The sequence below is a fragment of the Bos javanicus genome, chromosome 22 (assembly GCF_032452875.1).
Source record: "Bos javanicus breed banteng chromosome 22, ARS-OSU_banteng_1.0, whole genome shotgun sequence".
In the NCBI taxonomy this organism is placed as follows: Eukaryota; Metazoa; Chordata; class Mammalia; order Artiodactyla; family Bovidae; genus Bos; species Bos javanicus.
In genome coordinates, this window is record NC_083889.1 from 36,597,286 (window position 1) to 36,614,809 (window position 17,524).

General features: G+C 38.8%; 1 long non-coding RNA gene across 8 annotated transcripts in view; it reads right to left on the bottom strand.

Annotated features, from left to right (window-relative positions):
• LOC133235248 (uncharacterized) overlaps window positions 1-17,524 on the bottom strand; it is a 318,764-nt gene that overhangs the window by 112,565 nt on the left and 188,675 nt on the right. For all 8 annotated transcript variants that reach the window (XR_009732499.1, XR_009732503.1, XR_009732497.1 and 5 more), the window contains one exon: window positions 16,130-16,254. This is a non-coding gene — a long non-coding RNA (uncharacterized LOC133235248). The remainder of the gene's footprint in view (window positions 1-16,129; window positions 16,255-17,524) is intronic.

Sequence of the window (17,524 nt, forward strand, 5' to 3'; positions counted from 1 at the left end):
TCCTCTGATTATAATTTACTTACTTCTAAAAATAATAATTCTAGGGGAAAGCCATGTATAGCACATAACACTATGATGCTTTGGGAACTTCCCTCCATCTTACTGGGGCTTCCCCAGTAGCTCAGTTGGTAAAGAATCCACCTGCAATGTGGGAGACCTGCGTTTGATCCCTGGGTTGGGAAGATTCCCCTGGAGGAGGGAAAGGCTACCCACTCCAGTATTTTGGCCTGGAGAATTCCATGGACTGTATGGTCTGTGGGATCACAGAGTCAGATAGGACTGAGTGACTCTTACTTTCACTTTCCATCTTATTATCTGTCAAAGGAAAAGCTCTTAAAACTACAGATTTTCTCTGGAGACTCCTACTATGATAATAGACTCAATTAACCAATAAATAAAATGTTCAATTCTAAAACAATTACTTTTGAGATTTCATTGCCAGTAACAAAATGTATGATGAGTTTTATCTGATTTGCATGGCTGATGACTTCCATGAAATCACCATCTTGGAGGAGCTGTTGCCAAACGTTTAAAGAGGTAGTGATGCCAGGTGGAAAGGGCTTTATCTGGTTGTCCTGAGCTTGGGTCTAGGTCCAGTTGTACCACCAGTCGCCTCATGTCCTTGGGGAATTTGTAATACTTCTCTAAAACTTGACTGCTTCTTCTGCAAAATTAGTAGGAATTGGAGTAACTCATCTCTAAAGTTTCTTCTGGTTCACGCTAAACGCTGATTGATATTCTTTTCCTCCATGAGAACTGATGCCTTTTAGTTGACCTTTGAAGGAGAGTTAAATGAAGTTCAGGTCAGCCTCAAACTCAATGAAGTGTTTGTGTTATTTCTAAAAAAATAAGGAAAGTTAGGAGAAATGGCAAGTTGCCACTGTTAAAGTGACTATGCCTAAACGGAAATTTAGCATTTTCCCCCTACTATGACAAATCTGGATCTAAATAGAATTTGAAAAATAGTAGAAAAGTCAATTCCCACAGAAAACAATGAATCAAAATGAACATCTGTTAGATTTTTTTTCAAGTCAGGCCAACACCATATTAAACCATTGCTGGTCCTTGCTCACTCCTCTTAGTCTCCCTCTTCCAAAAATAAGTAAAAAAAAAAAAAAAAAAAAAAAGACATAGAAACACTTTGCATTGACTTCATTGTAACAGAATGTAAACCAAAACACATCTTTGAAGTTCCCGGCCCAGATGGCAAGTCCCAGCTCTCCCATGGTAGATGCTAAGCAGAAAAGTGACTGAGCCACAGGAAGTTGAAGAGATCACAAACATGTAACACCACAGAAATGGCCCAGAACTGCCACTGACAGACACAAAATGCAGTAAACTGATGCATCTCTCTGAAGCAGCCCATTTCTGGGTCTTCTGAAGGAAGTCCTTCTTTCAGTTTGAACTTGTTGGTAGACTCTTAGGTTATCAGCACTAGGATGTGCTCTTCTGAGCCTCATGTTTTAGTGGGAGAGATGGATTTGTGCTGCTTTGTTGATATCTACCACCTATTTCCCATGGTGACATGTAGCAGCCTTTTTAAAAAAGCTTCCTGAAGTCTGGAGTCATGGTGAGCAAACTTTTTTGACCTCAATACATAGAAATACATTTTACATCATTATACAATACAAATGTGTATGTACACAGACTAAATTACCCAAAGTACCAAAGTTTCTCTGGTTATCTCTTGTGTTTAGGCCTATATACCAGTTCCTTCCGCCCAAGTCACTGTTTCTCTTCCACTCTCTTATCCCATTACTTGTCTCGGTGATGCCCACTTGTCACTCAGGCTGAGCAATGTACCCCACACTGGTTTCATGCCTTTGGTCCTTTTACAACAATAACAAAAAGTATATAAGTACATACAGAAAACATGACAATGCCATAAAAGAACTGAAAGTTAAATGGCCTGATTTATCTTGGAGCATCCCAGATTTTGCAAGCAAAAGGGAACCATAAAAATGATTAAGAACAGCAGTTGCCAACTTACGTTACTTATGCCACAATTTGTGGCTAAGTACTGTGTTTCAGTATTACAAAAAGCTCAGGGGAAAATCTGTCTACTTACTTTTGATTAACGTTGCATAAGCAAATAAAATCATTTTTATATGACTTTGATTATAAAAAGTAGGAAGACCATGGATTGTTATTTGAACCAGTGCTGTTTGCTTTTTTAAAGAAAAAGTCTCTTAAATAATAGGAAAACTGATTTTTTTTTAAGTTCTTGGCAATCTAGGACATTTTTTGAGAGTCACTGATTTAGACCAGTGCCTTAAGTTTTACAGATCTGGAAACTGAGCTCCAGAGAGGGTAAGTGACCTTCCAGAGCCCATGCAGCATATAAGGGCACTCTTAGGATCAATGATCACATCCTGAAACATAGGATTTTCCCCTAAAGGTATAGATAATTTATCTTCTCAATATGTTAAGAAGATAACAAATGATCCAGAATTTCAGTCAAAAGTTAAGTGTAACATTCTAGCAAACATAAATCTTGTACAGTTTTGAATATATTGTGTTCAGAACTGTAAAAGACTTATCAGAAACCACAAAGATGAATTCTACAGAAGTCTTGAATTTAGTAGTTTAGAATTAATAGCATATGCCTTCATTCTCTTGTTTAACCTTCACAAAAATTTTATCTGGGTAAATGTCATATTATTCCCGTTTTGTAGATAAGAAAGTCCTGTTGCTGGTAACCTGCAGAACAGTGATTCAGAGTCTATGTCTTTGTTGCTGCCATATGTTGCACAAGTATTTTGAGAATTCAGAGAAAGACTAATTCTGGTTAGGAGATTTGTGTAAGGCTTCTTGGAAAATCTGCATTTTTTTTGTTGCTGTTGAGGTATAATTGATTTATGATGTGTTAATTTTAGGCTCCTTCATGGATCACAGACTTGTCATAGCAAAAGGGGCTTGTGTAACTCAATGAAGCTATGAGACATGCCATGCAGGGCCATCCAAGACAAGCGGGTCATAGGAAAGAGTCTGACAACACGTGATCCACTGGAGAAGAATATGGCAACCCACTCTAGTGTTCTTGCATGGAGAACCCTATGGACAGTATGAAAAGGTGAAAAGATATGATGCTGGAAGATAACTACCACCGCCCCCCACCCCACCCTGCCTCTGTCACCCAGGTCAGAAAGTGTTCAGTGCTAGGGAACAGTGGAGGGAAATGGCTAATAGCTCAAGTAAGAATGAAGTAGCTGGGCCAAAGCAGGAATGATGCTCAACCATCGATGTGTCTGGTGGTAAAAGTAAGGTCTGATGTTGTAAAGCACAATATTGTATAGACACCTTGAATGTTAGGTCCATGGATCAAGGTAAATTCGATGTGGTCAAGCAGGAAATGGGAAGACTGATCATTGACATCTTAGGAATCAGTGAACTGAAATGCACGGGAATGGGTGAATTTTATTCTGATGACCATTATATCTACTACTGTTGGCAAGAATTCCTTAGAAGAAACGGAGTAGCCTTCATAGTCAATGAAAGAGTCCAAAATGCAGTACTTGAGTGCAGTCTCAAAAATGACAGAATGATCACAGTTTGTTTCCAAGGCAAACCATTCAACATCCACGTAACATTTCCAAGGCAGACCATTCAACATCCACAGTAATCTACATCTGTGCTTCAACACTGATGCCAAAGAAGTTGAGCATTCTTTGAAGACCTACATCTTCTGGAATGAATATTAAAAAAAAAAAAAAGATGTCTTTTTCATCAAAGGAGATTAGAATGCAAAAGTAGGGAGTCAAGAGATACCCAGAATAACAGGCAAGTTTATAACAGGCCTTGGAGTACAAAATGAAGCAGGGAAAAGGCTAAGAGTTTGGTCAAGAGAAAACTGGTCATAGCAAATAACACTTTTCCTACAACCCAAGAGATGGATCTATACATGGACATTACCAGATTGTGGATGCTGAAATCAGATTCATTCACTATATTTTTTGCAGCCAAAGATGGAGAAGCTCTATATGGTCAGAAAAAAGAAAAAAAGACCTGGATCTGACTGCAGCTCAGATCATGAGCTATTCATTGCAAAATTCTGGCTTAAATTGAAGAAAATAGGGAAAAACCTCTAGGCCATTCAGGTATGACCTAAATCAAATCCCTTATGATTATACAATGGAGATGATAAATAGATTCATGGAATTAGATATCTTAGAGTGCATGAAGAACTATGGACAGAGATTCATAACATTGTATAGAAGGCAGTGACCAAAACTATTTCAAAGAAAAAGAAATGCAAGAAGGAGAAGTGGTTGTCTGAGTAGCCCTTACAAATACCTGAGGAAAGAAGAGAAGCAAAAGGGAGAAAGGGAAAGATAGACCCAACTGAATGCAGAATTCCAGAGAATAGCAAGGAGAGATAAAAAGGCCTTATTAAATGAACAATGCAAAGAAATAGAGGAAAACAACAGAACGGGAAAGACTAAAGATATCTTCAAGAAAATTGGAGATATCAGAGGAACATTTCATGCAAGGATGGGCATGATAAAGGACAGCAAAGGTAAGGACTTAACAGACACAGAAAAGATTAAGAAGAGGTGGCAAGAATAGATAGAAGAACTTTACAAAAAAGATCGTAATGACCCAGATAACCACGATGGTGTGATGACTCACCTAGAGCCAGACATCCTGGAGTATGAAGTCAAGTGGGCTTCTACGAGAGAGGGAGAGGGTGGGATGATTTGGGAGAATGGCATTGAAATACATATAATATCATGTATGTAACGAGTCGCTAGTCCAGGTTCGATGCATGATACTGGATGCTTGGGGCTGGTGCACTGGGATGACCCTGAGGGATGGTATGGGGAAGGAGGAGGGAGGAGGGTTCAGGATCAGGAACACATATATACCTGTGGTGGATTCATTTTGATGTTTGGCAAAACCAATACAATATTGTAAAGTTTAAAAATAAAATTAAACTTCAAAAAAAAAAAAAAAGCATTACTACAAAGAAAGCTAGTGGAGGTGATGGAATTCCAGCTAAGCTATTTGAAATACTAAAAGATGATGCTGTTAAAGTGCTTCACTCCATATGCCAGCAAATTTGGAAAACTCAGTAGTGGTCACAGGACTGGAAGAGGTCAGTTTTCATTCCAATCCCAAAGAAGGTCAGTGCCAAAGAATGTTCAAATTTCATATAGTTGTGCTCATTTCACATGCTAGCAAAGTTATGCCAAAAATCCTTCACGCTAACCTTTAGCAGTATGTGAACAGAGAACTTCGAGATGTGTAAACTGGATTTAGAAGAGACAGAGGAACCAGAGGTCAAATTGCCAACATTTGTTGGGTCATAGAAAAAGCAAGGACGTTCCAGAAAAAAAAAATCCGCTTCATTAAGCTAAAGCTTTTGACTGTGTGGGTCACAACAAACTGGAAAATTCTTGAAGACCTGGTAGTACTAGACCACCTTACTTGTCTCCTGAGAAACCTGTATGTGGGTCAAGAAGCAACAGTTAACACCAAACACGAAACAACTGTCTGGTTCAAAATTGGGAAAGGAGTACGACAAGGCTGTATATTGTCACTGTGCTTATTTAATTTATTTGCAGAGTACATCATGCTGGGCTGGATGAATCACAAGGTGGAATCAAGATTGCTGGGAGAAATATCAGCCACTTCAGATATGCAGATGATATCCCACTCTAATGGCAGAAAGTGGAGAAGAACTAAAGAGCCTCTTGATAAAAAAAATTGCAAATCAATGCGTACTCTAAAAAAATGGAAACAACTAAGGAATATTGGATACATATTGGGTTTTATGTGGCTTTAAGGAATTACAATTAATTTATATCATAATAATGGCATGATTATTGCTTCAAAAAAATCTTTATATGTTAAATACATAGTGTAGTATTTACGGGTGAAATTATTTACTTTAAAAGAATATAGTTTTTACAAAGATTAGATGAAACCAGAATGGCAAGATGTTTATAAACTTGATGAGTTGTATTCTTTTCTTGACTTTTGTGTATATTTGATATTTCCATGATAAAAAGTTAAAAATAAAATCAACATACCATTTCACACCAGTCAGAATGGCTGCGATCCAAAAGTCTACAAATAATAAATGCTGGAGAGGGTGTGGAGAAAAGGGAACCCTCTTACACTGTTGGTGGGAATGCAAACTAGTACAGCCACTATGGAGAACAGTGTGGAGATTCCTTAAAAAACTGGAAATAGAACTGCCTTATGATCCAGCAATCCCACTGCTGGGCATACACACTGAGGAAACCAGAAGGGAAAGAGACACGTGTACCCCAATGTTCATCGCAGCACTGTGTATAATAGCCAGGACATGGAAGCAACCTAGATGTCCATCCGCAGATGAATGGATAAGAAAGCTGTGGTACATATACACAATGGAGTATTACTCAGCCATTAAAAAGAATACATTTGAATCAGTTCTAATGAGGTGGATGAAACTGGAGCCTATTATACAGAGTGAAGTAAGCCAGAAGGAAAAACACCAATACAGTATACTAACGCATATATGTGGAATTTAGAAAGATGGTAACGATAACCCTGTATACAAGACAGCAAAAGAGACACTGATGTATAGAACAGTCTTATGGACTCTGGGAGAGGGAGAGGGTGGGAAGATTTGGGAGAATGGCATTGAAACATGTAAAATATCATGTATGAAACGAGATGCCAGTCCAGGTTCAATGCACGATACTGGATGCTTGGGGCTGGTGCACTGGGACGACCCAGAGGGATGGTATGGGGAGGGAGGAGGGAGGAGGGTTCAGGATGGGGAACACATGTATACCTGTGGTGGATTCATTTTGATATTTGGCAAAACTAATACAATTATGTAAAGTTTAAAAATAAAATTAATTAATAATTGAAAAAAAAAATCAACGAGAGAGACATTAGGAAGGAATAGTCTTCACCCTCTTAGGTTGGCGTCCCTGGGAAATTGGCTTAGAGATTTGTATGCAGGGCTCTTGAGGGTAAACCCTGTGTGAAATTACAGGAAGTTGAACTGGGCCCAATGAGATGCTGGAATGCACTGTAGTGACAAGGAAGGTTTCAATAACTTCCAACTAGGATGGCTCCTCAGGTCACATGATGTCAGGGAACCATGACTTTATACACCTCTCCCTGCCCTCCCCTTCACATATACGTACATATAATGACCTGTCTTTGAATTGTGAGCTGTCTCCAGAGAACAGGTATAACCTTGGAAAAGATATTCTTTGTATCACCTCACACTGGTCAGAATGGCCATCATCAAAAAGTCTACAAACCAGAAATGCTGGAGAGGGTGTGGAGAAAAGGGAACCCTCCTTCCCTATTGGTGGGGATATAAATTGTACAAGAATACACAGAAGAACCATACAAAAAAGATCTTCACGACCCAGATAATCATGATGGTGTGATCACTGACCTAGAGCCAGACATCCTGGAATGTGAAGTCAAGTGGGCCTTAGAAAGCATCACTACGAACAAAGCTAGTGGAGGTGATAGAATTCCAGTTGAGCTATTCCAAATCCGGAAAGATGATGCTGTAAAAGTGTTGCACTCAATATGCCAGCAAATTTGGAAAACTCAGCAGTGGCTAAAGGACTGGAAAAGTCAGTTTTCATTCCAATCCCAAAGACAGGCAATGCCAAAGAATGCTCAAACTACCACACAATTGCACTCATCTCACAGGCTAGTAAAGTAATGCCCAAAATTCTCCAGGCCAGGCTTCAGCAATATATGAACCGTGAACTTCCTGATGTTCAAGCTGGTTTTAGAAAAGGCAGAGGAACCAGAGATCAAATTGCCAACATCCGCTGGATCATGGAAAAAGCAAGAGAGTTCCAGAAAAGCATCTATTTCTGCTTTATTGACTATGCCAAAGCCTTTGACTGTGTGGATCACAATAAACTGTGGAAAATTCTGAAAGAGATGGGAATACCAGACCACCTGACCTGCCTCTTGAGAAATCTGTATGCAGGTCAGGAAGCAACAGTTAGAACTGGACATGGAACAACAGACTGGTTCCAAATAAGAAAAGGAGTACATCAAGGCTGTATATTCTCACCCTGTTTATTTAACTTCTATGCAGAGTACATCATGAGAAACGCTGGACTGGAAGAAACACAAGCTGGAATCAAGATTGCAGGGAGAAATATCAATAACCTCAGATATGCAGATGACACCACCCTCATGGCAGAAAGTGAAGAGGAACTCAAAAGCCTCTTGATGAAAGTGAAAGTGGAGAGTGAAAAAGTTGGCTTAAAGCTCAACATTCAGAAAACAAAGATCATGGCATCTGGTCCCACCACTTCATGGGAAATAGATGGGGAAACAGTGGAAACAGTGTCAGACTTTATTTTTCTGGGCTCCAAAATCACTACAGATGGTGACTGCAACCATGAAATTAAAAGATGCTTATTCCTTGGAAGGAAAGTTATGACCAACCTAGATAGCATATTCAAAAGCAGAGACATTACTTTGCTAACAAAGGTTCGTCTAGTCAAGGCTATGGTTTTTCCTGTGGTCATGTATGGATGTGAAAGTTGGACTGTGAAGAAGGCTGAGCGCCAAAGAATTGATGCTTTTGAACTGTGGTGTTGGAGAAGACTCTTGAGAGTCCCTTGGACAGCAAGGAGATCCAACCAGTGCATTCTGAAGGAGATCAGCCCTGGGATTTCTTTGGAAGGAATGATGCTAAAGCTGAAACTCCAGTACTTTGGCCACCTCATGCGAAGAGTTGCCTCATTGGAAAAGACTCTGATGCTGGGAGGGATTGGGGGCAGGAGGAGAAGGGGATGACAGAGGATGAGATGGCTCGATGGCATCACTGACTCAATGGACGTGAGTCTCAGTGAACTCCGGAAGTTGGTGATGGACAGGGAGGCCTGGCATGCTGTGATTCATGGGGTCGCAAAGAGTCGGACACGACTGAGCGACTGATCTGATCTGATATGATCTGATGCACCCCAGTGTTTATTGCAGCAGTGTTTATAATACCCAAACATGGAAGCAACCTAAATGTCCATCAACAGAGGAATGGGTAAAGAATATGTGGGGGGTGTGTGTGTGTGTGTGTGTGTATATATATATGATGGAATATTAGCCATAAAAAGAACAAAATAATGCCATTTACAGTAGCATGATGGACCTAGAGATGATCATACTAAGTGAACTATGTCAGACAAAGACAAATATCACATATTACTAAAATGCAGAATCTAATTTTTAAAAGAAATGATGTAAATGAGCTTATTTACAAAATAGGAACAAACTCACAAATTTCAAGAACAAACTTACTGTTACCAAAGAGGAGATGTGAGGAAAGAGGGATATTATAAACCAGGAGCTTTGGATTAACATACACAAACTACTACATATAAAATAGATTGCCAACAAGGACCTACTGGTTAGTAAAGGAAACTCTACTCAGTATTCTGTAATAATGTATGTGGGGAAAGAATCTGAAAAAGAATAAGTAGATGTATATGTATAACTGAATCAATATGCTATACACATGAAACACAACATTGTAAATCAACTATATTACAATAAAATTTTTTTAAAAAGATTCTCCTTGGCTGACAGTTCCCAGAGAGAGGGACTCCAACAGATGCTGAGCTTTCAGTCATTGAAGTAATAAGAACCTCAGTCTTCATCCTGGGAATCTGGGCAGCTTACTCTGGTACCCATCACACTCTCCCTTTTTTTTTTATCCATAAACATTTACAATGATTACACTTTTCTCCTGTGTCTCATGCACTTGATGAGTGTGTCCGTGTTTTGTTGGCTGTTAGAGAAAAGTGGTGTATTTGCATAAAGAGAGCATGTGTTGACATGCAATAGATCTATTGCTTTAAATTCATCTTGCAAGTGGTTTTCATTGAAATAGCACAAAACTAATGTCCTTTTAAAACTTTATTAAAATCATCTGGATGTGCTCAGTCTAATAAAAGCAGAGTACATGGCTGCTGGACTTCCTATAGATTTAGATATGGAGCAGAAAGAGGCTTAAGTAATATCCTGCATTTGAAATTGTGTAGAAAGATATGTTATTGGCCTCAAAAAATATGTCCCTTATGAAGTAGATTCACAACTAGCATCCCTGCTCCATTTCTGTTTGCATGACTTTTTGAATGTCTCTAGCATTCTGTCCTACTTGGTCTCTTCGTTCTCCATGTGGGTTCATATACATCATTGCTATTTTTCTAGAATTGCTGCCTTTCCTTGTTCAGTCTAAGACATTTCACCTCTCCACTCCAGAAAGGTCAATTCTGAAGTGAACCTTTACAAAGAGCTGTATCACCCTGAGCCTCAGAATCATTTCAACTGTCTTCCAGAAATTTGACCCTTCATCATAATTGAATTCTACTTAGTCTAGCCATTTTCATGATTAATTATAGATGGGAACTCTGGGCAGGAAGGGGGAAGCCATGTTTAATGAGGTCACTCAGGTGGCCAGGCTGCTTTCTAGGGCACTGTGATCTTTTACTAACTTTTGGCCAAAAAAAAAAAAGCATCAAATAATTTATACTGTGTTGTTGAGTTACTTTAGAGAAAATGATACCAGTATTCATTAAGGATGTAAATGCTTCTAAATACACTTAAACACATGTCTTCTACATTGAAAGCCACCCTAGAACCTAGATTATGTTTGATTTTAGGGCTTTGAAATGCAAAGCAGCACACTGAACACTGTTGGATGAAATGGTTCTGAAGTGGAGAACTAGGAGGAAGTCTTAAATAGCAGTACTCCAGCCAACGTACACAAACTGAACATTGCTTTTTGAACCTATGGCCATGTGCATTAAAGATGAATATTTTGCCTTTGAAAAATTAATGTCCCAGAGCTCTTGCAACCATTGTTTTTTTGTGAAATGGAGTATGCAAAATGTCTTTTAAAAATGCGACCTTTTGGTGAATAGATTGTTTCTCCTCTTTTTTGGCTGTGTTACTCATTGGAAAGGCCCCTAAAGGAGCATTAAGCAAATGAGCAAATAGCTTTAAAAATCCTGTGACCATACTCAGAGGAACCTGGAGATGGATGGAGTCAGTGAGCGAGACCGGTTTTCATCCTTGTGTGAAACAAATAAAGTGTTTCTTTTTCCTCTTTTCTTTTCTTGATATTTTAAAAATGTAAGGGCTCACTGCTTTTTCTTGTTTAACAGATTGAAGTTTAAACAAAGAAGGCTTCTTTGAAAGGTCCAAGTAAGAAATGCCAAGCTAAGGAGAATGGAGCTGGCCCGGGAGCTTTGTGAGTTATCAGGTAAATGTTATGTCTGGAGTAGAGACTAAGATAACCAAGCCTCGTGGGGTCTTGGATCAATTTAATTTTGATAAATGACCAGTTTGGTAAATATTATTTACATTACTCCATAAGTCAGGTCTGTTTCTGATCCACTGATGTTTGAACAACTCGCATCATCGACTGTGGAAATAGCTTCTCAAATAATCCCCATGGGCTGGCTTATCCCACTGTTAGCTCACAATTAGAAGGATAATTAAGAATAAGGGTGCTTGGCTTTTGAACTAAAAATGAAAACATGAGCAAACGGCTCAGTAATCTAGATTTGAAGCAATTCTTGAGCCATAAGAACTCAATATTCCCAACAATCTACAGAAGTGGTGTTATTTTAAAATTCGGCATCTGCTTTAAAAAATGACATTCTTAAATATTACAAGATTTAAAAACAAAAACAGTTTTGAAGCATAGTCCTATCCCTTTAACACACTATTTTATTTATCTGTATTTGGTTATATATTTATACCTATATATAAGCTATATATCTATACCTGTATATAAACATATAGGTTATGTGTTTATTGATTCATTCACTTCTTCATTCTGCAAGTGTTTAAATACTTAGAATGCATCAGTTAGTAGTTTATGCCAGAGATTAACCAACATTTTCTGTAGTGAGTCAGCCACATAGTAAAAGATTTAGGTTTTGAGGGCCACCCAATCTTTGTCACAACTGCTCAGGTCAGGTGTTATAGGGCAAAAGCAACTAAAGACAATATGTAAACACACAGATCTGATAGTTTCCCCCTAAAACTTTGTGTACAAAGCAGGCAGTAGGTTGGATTTGGCCAGCTGGTCACAATTTGCTAAACTGTGGCATAAAACCATGGCATCCAAGAGCCAGACAAAATAGATAAAGTCCCATTGAACATACATTGTAATTGGGGGAGGCAAATAGTAAATAGCAAATAAATGATTTCAGTGAATACATAGTACAAATCAAAGAAACTATTAGGTTGGTGCAAAAGTAATTACGTTTATGGGTGCTAAATTTTAAATCACTGTAACTAGGCGCAAACACATGTTTATTAATCAAAATAAGAACCATTACAATCAACACATTTTTGCCAATGAGAAATTGTTTGTTACTATAACATAAAAACCTATGCTTTGGGATTCAACGAACTCTTCTTGGATAGCTTTTTCTGCATCCTGCTGGTTGTGGAAGCATTTTCCATACAAAAAGTTGTCAAGATGCTTGAAGAAGTGGTAGTCAGTTGGACAGAGGTCACATGGATATTGCACCTGAGACAAAAATTGTGGACCAGTTTGTTCGCCTTTTGAAGCATTGGTTGGGTGATATGTAGCCAGGTCACAGAAAAGAATGGGGCTCTTTCTGTTGACCAATACTGGTTGCAGGAGTTGTAGTTTTTTGTGCATCTCATCGATTTGCTGAGCATACTTCTCGGATGTAATGGTTTCACTAGGATTCAGAAAGCTGTAGTGGATTAAACTAGCAGCAGACCTCGAAACAATGACCATGACACTTTTATTGGTGCAAGTTTGGCTTTGGGAAGTGCTTTGGAGCTTCTTCTCAGTCCAGCCACTGAACTGGTCATCACTGGTTGTCACATAAAATTCACATTGTTGTTGCATAGAATAACAACACTATGCAACAGAAAAATGACACTTCTAAAAGATTGTTTGTTTGATTTGCAGTCAGCTCTTGAGACACCCACTTATCGAGCTTTTTCATCTTTCCCATTTGCTTCAAATGCCAAATGACCATAGAATGGTCAGTGTTGAGTTCTTCAGCAACTTTTCTTGTAGTTGAAAGAGGATTAGTTTCAATCATCCTCTCAGTTGGTCGTTGTACACTTCCAGTGGCTAGCCACTGCACTCCTCATCTTCACGGCTCTAATCTACTTTGCAAAACTTCTTGAACCTACAATGCACTGTATGTTCATTAAAAGTTTCTGGGCCAAAAGCATTGTTGAAGTCACTAGTTGTCTCCACTGCTTTATGACCCATTTTGAGCTCAAATAAGAAAATCATTTGAATTGAATTTTGTCTAACATCATTTCCCTTGTCTAAAATACATATAAACAACAAGGAATAATTCATTAGCAAAAAATATAAAGCAAGAAATGCACGTTAAAATAATGTATAACAAAACCACATTTATTTAAGAATGTATTCTAATATCAAATGGCAAAATTCAATAATGCAAAACCAAACTTATTTTTGCACCAACCTAATATTCCGTTAAGTGGGAAATTATCCCACTTAATACTTCCTGTGTCATACATGTAGCTAAATCTAATTGATGAGCATATATATGAAGGAAAGATATCAAGGTAATAAAAGATATCAAGATAATAAACTTTTTCTAAATTCTTTGTTTCTGCTTTGGACAGAGAAACTGAAGATCTTTAGAATAGGAAAAAAATCACAAGCAAGGAATGTAAATGTAAAGAGTGTTTGCCTTGTGGTAAGAAAATTTTTGTTCGCTTTAGGCACCCAGCTTTCTGGGTAATCCTGAAAATCAGAGTCTGAAGAAAGGGAGCAGACAAATGGGAACCTCATACTTTCTGTGCAGGGCCTGTGTTTTGCCACTCAGTAGCAGCCCTTCATAATTAAGTCAGTTAAGAAACAAGGTAGCTCAGACAGAAGCTCGCGTTCAGATCCATCAGGGACTGATTGTAAATGGCACAGTGCATGCAAAGCACAGTACATGATACGACGTTATAGAGAGGATATACTGATGAATGTGACAAATCTCTGTCTTTTAGTTGGAGGGAGAGACAGGGACCTGGCAGATAGGACAGATTCAAGGCCAAGGTATCAAGTGATAGAGTAGGGGTGTGTGTGTGTGTGTGTGTGTGTATGTGTGTGTGTGTGTGTGTGTGTGTGTGTGTTAGTTGCTCAGTAGTGTCTGACTCTTTGTAACCCCATGGACTGTAGCCCACCAGGCTCCTCTGTTCATGGGATTCTCCAAGCAAGAATACTGGAGTGGGTAGCCATTCCCTTCTCCAGGGGATCTCCCCAACCCAGGGGTCGAACCCAGGTCTCCTGCCTAGCAGCCACCAGGGAAGTCATGATAGAGTATATGGGAGGTCAACTCCTACTCTTCCCTCATATTCAGCATAGAGAAAGGGCTTACCCCTCATCCCATGCCTCAGGAAGGGAATGCACTGGAAATAATGTATTCCCTTCTCTTTCAGAAATATTTTCTCCTCGTTTGCTCTTCCCCTGGGGAAGAACAGTAATCTTTCTGATGGATGAGATTGGAAAAGTACAGAGCGCAGTGTTTTCTGTATTCTTTTTGTTTCAGATGCTGGTCATGGCAAACATATATTTCTACATGCCAGATACCAACATTTTCATTCCTTTAATCCTCAAAGCAGTCCTGTGAGGTAGCACTTTATCATCCCCATCTTCTAGGTGAGGAGATTAACTCATAGAAACTCTGAGGCACTTGTATGTCTGCTTGGCTGATGAATGGCACAGCCAGGTTCACTCACTCAAACTCCAGGTCCTCGCTTTCAATTTCTCCCCTCTCTGGTTCCATGGAAGAGTGAAAGTGTACTGTTCACTTCTTTCGTGACATAAGCACACCTGAATCAGGGCAGGATCCTGGTCTTGCTTAAACCCTCTGTGCTCCTGATGGAGGCACAAGAGCAATTTTGAGGTGTAGATATGCAGGTTTCCTTCAGTTAAGGATATCCATTGCTAGATTTGGTGCAAGTTGGCAGAAAAGCCAATCATGTTCTTAAATTCAGTGATATTGGTGATAAAGCTAATATTTTTATCTCTCTTGATTTAACTGCTGCATCTCTTTCCCAAAGTTTTGGTGCCCAGCCAACTCAAAGGAAAAAAGGTGATTAATTCTCACCCAGACTCCCATCATAAGTATGAATAATAGCAGTAGTAAGAAATATTCAACAACAAATATGGTATAGCAGACATTGTGATGAGTGCTTTAGCTATGTATCATCTCTTTGCATCTTCACCACAATCTCAAATGAGTAGATACTCCATGTTATAGAAGAGAAAAGAGGGATTAAATTTTAGGTTGTCAAGTAGATTTCTGATGAATAAGAGTGTAATTATTTTATTGTCATTTCAGTTTCACGACATATTAATAGGCAAACCCAACACTTGATTGCAATGGTCTTTGATGTTAACTTCAAATATTCTGTTCTTCACAGAATCATTCACAATAGTTGATGTTTAATACTGTCTAAGAGCATGCAAAGGTTAAAATAATTCACACTACTGGCCAACAAATAGCAGAATGAAGTTAGGTTAAGACATTTCAGTAGAAAACCTCTTTTATCTGTCTACTTCTTCCCACCTTTTTCGGCATTGCCCTAGACAAGCCACCACTGTCTCTCACTTGTTCTACTGAAAGAGTCCTCATATCATCAACCACATGTATTTTGTCAGTGTCACATGTCTTCTCCGTAATGCACAAGCATGACCTCACTACAGGGCACTGGCCCCTGACACCCTCTCCAGTCCTTTCTCCTCCATTTCCCAGCCACACTTCAATTCCTTGGCTATCCTATGTCCTTCGTGATGTGATTTGTTGCTGTTGTTTTTCGTTTCTGAATATCCTTCCCTCTTCCTGAAACATCCTTTGCTAACCCGTTTTCATATCCATAAAGAAACTTATCCTTTATGCTTCAATTTAAATATTGCTTCCTCTGAATTTCTTTCTTAGTAGCGCTTGTTAGAGGTCCTTGTGCTATCTCATCCCTGTATTTCTAGGACTTAGTTTATATTCATTTGGTTTTTGTAGCTACTCACTTTTTGTCTGACTTCATCTAAAATAAAGCTTTACAGGGGTATGATCTGAATCTGCCTTGCTCACTGCTCTGTTCTCAGTGCCAAGCACGTACTCACCCAGTTTATGTTGTTCATCAAACTGAATATGGTTGTGAAGGTTGTGTCCTGTACAGCTTCAAGGGCACTGTCCATATAGATGATGATATCACTGATGCTCCCTGGAAATGTGCAACACATCAACCCTATATTGAATGAAAGAATGAATAAATAAATAAGTAACACCATTATTACAGAATTACCTTATTGAAAAAAACTATGTTTGATGCCCAGTATTTCCTAGAAACAATAAAATCCCATGTGGTCATATATGCTTTGCATATATGTCACACTGAAGCAGTAATTTTGGCATTTTATGTGTTCCAAGTGAAATCTCTTTTGCCCTTATTGAAATTCTGCATCAATTTTTTCATAATCTTGAACTTAGTCCACAACCCTCCAGGTGCCCATATAGAGTCCCACTTTAGCTTTTTAATTATACAGGGACCTCATTCTTGACTTGCAGGTGAGAACGAGCTGAAGCTGCATTCCATGTGTGAATCAAAATACATTTTTAATACAGTATTTTTATTCAGTGGGGCCCCTGAGCAAAACCTGCAATGTATTATAAAATGCTGGTAAATATATATACAATCATAGAGGGAAGGAATGAGTAACATCCAAAAGAAGGTTATAGATCATAGTGCTGAGAGCTGGATTACCTGGCACATGGCACTGCTCATAACTAAGTGTGTATTAGAAATCATAAATCTTAACCATGGTGCCCATCTCCAAGTCTTGCCATCTACATGTGTGACTCCAGGCTTTGCTACAGTAGAAATTGAACTGTGATTACTACTGATACCATTTATCAATAAATTTAAACAAGGCAGCAGTTTAAAAAATAAAGTGGGAATTTGAATTGAACAAATCGTGGTTTCTTACAGGATATAATTGTTGCATCACCTCCAAAACTGCCATCATTTCACCTTGTAATTCACATTTGCACATTCCCCCAAGATGCTCTAAGCTCCCCATGGTTCTTTAATCTGTTTTACTATCTAACTTATGCACATTTGCCTTGCACATACAGAGTTTGTAAATCTTGGTATTCATAGGGTGACTGAATGAAATTATTAAACAGAATGGTTTCATTAAACCAGACTTAAAATTACACACCACCTCAAAAACATCACTTTATTGGCTTTTCAAACTGAGAACGGAACATTAACTTGGGCAAGTTTCTTACTGGGACTTAACCCATGAGATGGTAGATGTCTTGATGCACACCAAGAAACCCCTTCAGGAATGAAGGGCTTACCCATGAACTGCTGGGAGTGCAGTCAGATGGCAACCTTGGTTATTTGGCCCCCCTTGGGAAAAGACTGCTAAGGAGAGCCACCAAGCCCTTCCCACGCGTTCTCAGCCAATAGGTGGTCAACTCCAGCATGTCAAGTCTGCATACTCTTCCTCCAA